Source organism: Vombatus ursinus, unplaced genomic scaffold (genome assembly GCF_900497805.2).
Source record: "Vombatus ursinus unplaced genomic scaffold, bare-nosed wombat genome assembly UNPS02014822.1, whole genome shotgun sequence".
Taxonomy (NCBI): domain Eukaryota; kingdom Metazoa; phylum Chordata; class Mammalia; order Diprotodontia; family Vombatidae; genus Vombatus; species Vombatus ursinus.
Window position 1 is genome coordinate 14220768 of NW_020954600.1, and position 7150 is coordinate 14227917.

Here is a 7150-nt window from a genome sequence, read left to right on the forward strand (position 1 = left end):
AAAAAAACCAATCTCTCAGCAGCTGGTAACTGCAATCATAACAAGGGAGATTAAGGCTATAAAAAGCAACACAAGTAACAAATGCATTGCTTAAAAGCCCAGTACTCCTCCTGTCCTGCCCCCTCCTACATTCCAGCTGTCCTTTTTGGACTCTGCGGTTTTCCCAAATTCCCATGACTTTGCTATCCTCATTTCTGACACAGCCCATTCTAAAACCGGAACAAAGTACCAGTGAGTTCCCTCAAATCAGGCCCGGAGACAACCTTAGAAGATCGAAGGAGATAATATCTGTAAATGCCCTTAGCACAGCACCTGCTGGCACACAATGGGTGCTCTATAAACGTTGATTCCCTCCCTGCCACCATCTTGGATTTCAGAACCTGTGTGTCCTTGGTGACCATCATGGCATACTCCACCAACAGCTTGATTGCAGCAGTGTGGAAGGCTCTCATTTCACACGGGGTGATCATTCATGGCAACCCTGGATGACCACCTCTCTGCCTTTTGTTCCTCCTTAAGACACTGTCATGTGCTGTCCATACTTCTCAATTTGTTTGTTTGTTTTGGACTTGTGTTCAGAACCATTTTTTTTAGAATGGGAACTCCCTAGCGTACAAAGTCCCTTCCTTGATACAGCTTTCCCTCCACTGATGCCAACTGGGTGCTTGTCTCCAATGTCTAGCCTCAGGGTGTTGCCTAGGGTACTAAGAGTTGAGTAGGTTACAATAACCAGTATGGGTCAGAAGTGTGATTTGAACCCAGGTCTTCTTGAATCGAAAGATGATAAGGTCATAGGTGTAGAGCTGGGGGAGACCTTAGAGGCATCTAGTCCAACTTATTTTGTAACTGAGGAAACTGAGGCTGAGACAGGTTAAGTGACTTGTCCAATCTCACAGAGCTAATAAGTATCTGATGCAGAATTTGAACTCAACTCTTCCTGATACCAAACCCATCATTCTACCCCCTGGCTGTGCTGGCCATCTATCCATTACAGTCTGCCTCTTCTCCTGAATAATAATTGGTAATCCTTAAACAATGCCAATCATTAATCCATCAACAAATATATATTAAGCACTGTAATAATCCAAAAGACGTCTGTTTGGAGGGCATTCTCTGAATCTCCTCCCTTCCCTTCTTTTCCCTCTTGTTTTCCCCTCTTTTCTTTTTTGAGATGGCATCTCCCCAGCTCACCCAGGCTGGCCACTCACAGGTCCAATCCTATTGCTGATCAACATGGAAGGACTGACCTGCGAAGGCTCCAACCTAGGCCAGTTCATCCTTCCTCAGGCAGTTTACTGGTTCCTACTAACAAGAGGATCTCCCCATTAGTGTCAGGCCTACTGCACATACCTTTTGTTGTTTAGTTGTTTCAGTTGTATCTAACTCTTCATGACCCCATTCGGGGTTTTCTTGGCAGAGATACTGGAGTGGTTTGCCATTTCCTTCTCCAGCTCATTTTACAGATGAGGAAACTGAGGCAAACAGGGTTAAGTGATTTGCCCAGGGTCACATAGCTAGCAAGTGTCTGAGACCAGATTTGAACTCAGGAAGATGAATCTTCCTAACTCCAGGCCCAGTGCTTTATGTATTGTACCACTTAACTGCCCCTTATCAACTTTAGCACTACTATAGCTAGAATTCCTAAACTCAAGTGATCCTTCAGCCTTAGCCTACTCCAGTGGCAAGGATTACGGGCATACACCCTCACACCTGGGTCTCTGAGTCATTTTTGGCAGACTGCCTCTACTCTAGACATGTCATATTTGTGCAGCTGGGGCCTCACTGGCCAATTCCTACTGCCTATTTGCTTATGATATCAAAGCCAATTAGGAACCGATTGGATGCCAATTGGATGTACTGAACAAGAATTCTCTCCTGCTCTCCTCACTAAGTCCAAGGGCACAGCCTGCCTCAGGAGTTGCCCTCATGTAATGATGACTGACTCAGGTGTTCCACTCATTGATGAGGAGGGACAAGAGCTTGGTGGAACCCGAACGTGCCAATTCCAAGGGAAACAGCCCTTCCCCTATCCTGTAGCTCCTAAGGCTGCCAGGAAAGAGAGCGAGAGATCATCCCCTGGAACCTTGAGTGCATGCTTAGTTCCAACCTAGCCTCTATTTAGTCATCACTCCGGCCCTGAAGCCAACTAGAAGGTTTTTCATCATCACACAGCACTACTGAGACACCATGGCAGAAACTAGCTCCCAAAGCTCCATGTGTTAGATTAGCCCTAGGCAAGGGGGGATACACACAATGCTGTGCACAACTTACCAGGAAAGAAAACAGAGACCATGCTCTGAGGATTGGACCCTTGCTGGTCAGTCTTCCTACTATATATGTAAAGTGTTTTATGACATTAGATATCTTTATTATGGGGGCAGCTAGGTGGCATTGTGGAGAGCGCGCCCAGTCTGAAGTCAGGAAAATTCATCTTCTTGAGATCAAATCTAGCCTCAAACACTTACTACCTGTGTGACGCTGGGCAAGTCACTTAACCCTGTTTGCCTCAGTTTCCTCATCTGGAAAATGAGCTGGAGAAGGAAATAGCAAACCACTCCAGTATCTTTGCCAAGAAAACCCTAAATTGGGTCAGAGAGGGTCAGACATGACTGAAAAATGACTGAACATCAACTGGGGAATGGTTAACCCCACTATAGTATATGAATGGAATAGAATATTATTGCACCATAAGAAAGAATGAAAAGGATGGGAAGACTTGTCTGAGCTGATACAGAATGAAGTGGGCAGAACCAGAGCAATTTATAGAATAACAACACAGACATAGAACTTTGAAAGACAAGAACCGATCAATACAATTACTAACCATGATGCCAGAGGACTGAGGATGAACTACACTACCCACTTCCTGACAGAGAGGTGATAGATTTAAGATGCATAAAAAGACAATATATTTTTGGACATGACTCATGGAGGGACTTGTTTTGCTTTATTATACATATTTGTTACAAGGGTTTTGTTTTTCTTTCTTTTTAGTGGGAGAGGATGGATAAGGAAGAAATCAATGCTCATTTATTGAAAAATAAAATAAATTTTTTGAAGAAACAAAAACCCACTATACCATGCTATCTCACCTAAAAAATATGATGATTCTGAGAATTAGGAAGTCATAAACTGTTGGGGGAATCAATGATAGCTTTATGGAGGAGGTGGTATTGAAAGTGAGCCTTGAAGACTAGGTAAGATTTCAAAAAGCAGAAATTAAGAGGAAGGGAGTCCAAGAAGAGGGTACAGCATGGGCAAAGATAGGGAGGTGGGAAAATCTGAAGAATGGCAAGTAGTCTAGTTTGGTTAGTGTGAGATAGTGAGAGCAAAGTCTGGTAGGGCCACAAAGCAGAGACCTTTGCATGCCAGCCTAAGGAGTTGACTTTATTCTGAAGGTGGGAGGAGAGTAGTGAATAGTTTTCAAGCCTGGTAGTAACATAATTCACACATTTGCCCCAAGGGATGTTACTCATAATTGCCATCCTCATTCACAGATCTTCACCTCTAGCTGGATGGCAGACTAAGATTCTCTGCGTATGATGTCAAAGCCATGCTCACTGTGGTAGCTGCTGGGAACCCTGCTCTAAAATCTCTGGGATGAAACATCTACTTCCTGAAATGCACCCTGGAAATTTTGACCCACACATCCCCCTCTCTGGCTCTGCTTTTAGGAGACTGCTGTTGGAGCTTGCCAAGAAGATGTCTAGCAGAATTTTCTAGAGTGCTAAGCAAGGCCAGGCAACTAATGGCTACCATGAAATTAACAGGCAGCTTTCTTTCCTCTGTGGTTTTTACCGCAACCATCTGTGCATTCAGAAAACAAGGGAATCTATAATTAGCTCTGCAAACTGCCACGTTTCTGAATGACTTTTTTGGCTGCTCCAAAATAATGCAAAAACTAGAGTATAAATGAGGTTATTGAAATTAGAGTGTTTGGGGGTATTTTTTTCCTCATGCCAATTCTAAGTGAGTCAAACTTGGCTGAAAGAAGAGAGACCAAATAATAGTCCAAAGAACCAGGTCAGTTTTGCAGATACAGAGGAGTGTCTGCGGACGGATGCCATGTGACCACAATGCTTAGGATTGAGAAAGACCCTTATCACTGGAGGGAAATGAACAAACTATATTTCCCAGAAGCCTGTGCATGGACTTTGCAGCACAGAAATATCACCTGGGTGAGCTTTGATTGAATAGATGTGCTTCCAGGATGGAAATTTTGAAAGCCTGAGGAGCATTTTAAGGAGGTTGGCATTAGAGAGATGAGAAGGATAGGGTAACATGGCATTCATTCCTCATATGGCAGGATCTCAAAGCCCATCACCAACTACGACCACATTCTATAATATACTCTTTAATCCGTTGACATCATTCTTAAATATTTCAGATGCAGGATGACAAGGTCAAAGGACAGAGATGGACCCTCAGTTCTTCCCAAACTCAGTGCCAGCATCCACTTTTGTAACTGCATCCCTAAAAGATAATGGAGGTCAGAGTCAATGGATTTGGCCATATTGGGTACCTGGCAACCAGAGCTGCATTCACCTCAGGCAGAGTTGACGCTGGGGTATCAATGACCCCTTCATTGTGCTCAACTACATGATTTACGTGATTTCACCCATGGCAAGTTTAAGGGCACTGTCAAGGCTGAGAATGGAAAGCTGGTGATCAGTGGGAAAGTCATCAAGAGCATGATCCTACCAGTATTAAAAGAGAAGATAATAGAGCTGAGTATGTAGTAAAGTCCAGTGATGTCTTTAGCACCATGGAAAAGGCCAAGGTTCTTTTGAAGAATAGGGCTATCTCTGCCCCTTCTGCTGAGGCCTCTATATATAGTGATGGGAGTGAGCCATGGGAAATACAATAATTCCTTTAAGATTGTCAGTAATGCCTCCTGCACTACCAACTGCTTGGGTCCCCTGGCCAAGATCATTCATGACAACTTTGGCATTGTGGATGGACTCATCACCACAGTCCATGCTGTTACTGCTACCCAGAAGACAATAGATGGCTCCCCTGGCAAGCCGTGGCATGATGGGTGTGGTGCTGCCCAAAACATCATCCCTGCTTCCTCTAGTGCTTCTAAAGCTATGGGCAAGGTCATACCTGAGCCGATGGGAAGCTCACAGGCATGGCCTTCTGTGTTCCTACTCCCGATGTATCTGTTATGAATCTGACCTGCCACCTGGAGAAAACCTGCCAAACATGATGATGATATCAAGAAAGTGGTGAAGCAAGCATCAGAGGGACGCTTGAAGGGCATCTTGGGCTACACAGAGGACCAGGTTGTATCCTGTGACTTTTAACAGTGATACTCACTCTTTAACCTTTGATGCTGGTGCTGGTATTGCCCTCAAAGACCTTTTTGTCAAGCTCATTTCCTGGCATAACAATGAGTATGGTTATAAAAACCATCTAGTAGACCTCATAGTCCACGTGGTCTCCAAAGAGTAAAGTGGAAGGCCATGAATCTCCAGCCAAAAGAGTTCTGCCACTAGGAAGCCCACACCTCTAATCTATTTCCCTATACTGGGGATCTCATGCCCCATTCATAGTCCTTGTGACAAAGGCACCCTTGTAGCATGGAGTCCTACTATGTGTACCATCAATAAAGTCACCATATTCAGCGCAAAAACAAAATACAAAGAGATTTAGTCCCTACTTAAGGATACATTTGTCTTAGTCATTCTTCCATTATGCCCAGCTCTTCATGACCTCTTTTGGGTTTTTTTGGCCAAGATACTAGAGTGGTTTGCCATTTCCTTCTCTAGTTTATTTTATAGATGAGGAAACTGAGGCAAACAGGGTTAAATGACTTGCCCAGAGTCACACAGCTAGTAAGTGTCTGAGCAGTTTTGAACTCATGTAGATGAGTCTTCCTGAGTCCAGGCCCAGTGTTCTATCCACTGTGCCACCTAGCTGCCCTCTTCAGGACAATAGGCCCTTATATAACCTAAATACAACCTAATTGGATTTTTTTTTTGGCTGTCATGTTGCACTGTTGACTCATCTTGAGCTTACAATCCACTAAAACTCCCAGATCTTTTCCAAATGATGGGTATCAAGCCATACCTACCCCATCATTCTTGTTTGTTGAAATCTCTTTGGACACTGACAGTCATCCAAATGTATTAGCTAACCCTCCTAGCTTAATAGCATCAGTTAACTTAATATGCTTGTCATCTTTGCCTTCATTCAGGTCACTGACGACAATGTTAAACAACACAGGGCTAGGGACAAATCCCTTGGAAACTCTCTTGGCATTCCTTGCAAGCCTATAGCTTGTTTTATCTTTTAGCACTCTTGCTATTTTTCTTCCATCTGAACACAGGTCTTCCTGATACCGAGTCCAGAACTTGGGAACTAGGGATGTTTGACCCAGAGAAAAGAAAAGCAGTTGGTGGGGGAACACAGGAGAGTAAGTGCCAAGTATCTGAAGGGCTGGTATGTGGCAGAAAGATTGAATTTGTTCTGACTGGCATCAGAGGGAAGAACTAGGAGCACCGAGTGGAAGTTGGAAAGACTGAAATGTAGGCTTGATATATAACTTCCTAACAATTTTTCTTGTTCAGTTGTTTCAGTCATGTCTGACTCTTCATGACGCTATTTGAGGTTTTCTTGGTAAAGGCACTTGAGTGGTTTGCCATTGCCTTCTCTAGCTCATTTTACAGATGAGAAAACCGAGGCAAACAGGATGAAGTGACTTGTCCAGGGTCACACAGCTAGTAAGTGTCGGAGGCTAGATTTGAACTCAAGAAGATGAGTCTTCCTGACTCCAGGCCTGGCCCTCTGTGCACTATGGCGCCCCCTAGCGGCCCCTATTCTACTTCAGTATAGCCTTAATTGTTAGAACATTTCACCTACATCTTCCTCTCTACAATTTGCACCTGTTGCTCCTAGTTCCTCCCTTTGGAGGTAAGCAAAGCACACCATAATGACAACAATTTAAATGGCAAGAACAACAATCAGTCAGTTAGCATTTACTAAGCACCTACTATGTGCTAAGCACTGAGGATACACAGAAAGGGGGCAAAGCCAGTCCCTGCTCTCAAGAAGGCACAGTCTAGTGAGCTAATAACAATAAAAATGAAACTCAATATGCACGATTATCGTGACCAAGCTTGACCCTGAACAAAAGATGAGAAAAAGT

At 43.8% G+C, this 7150-nt stretch overlaps 1 pseudogene; it reads left to right on the top strand.

Annotated features, from left to right (window-relative positions):
• The first annotated feature begins 4483 nt into the window (after positions 1-4483).
• On the top strand, positions 4484-5454 carry LOC114024712 (annotated as a pseudogene).
• Positions 5455-7150: the final 1696 nt, after the last annotated feature.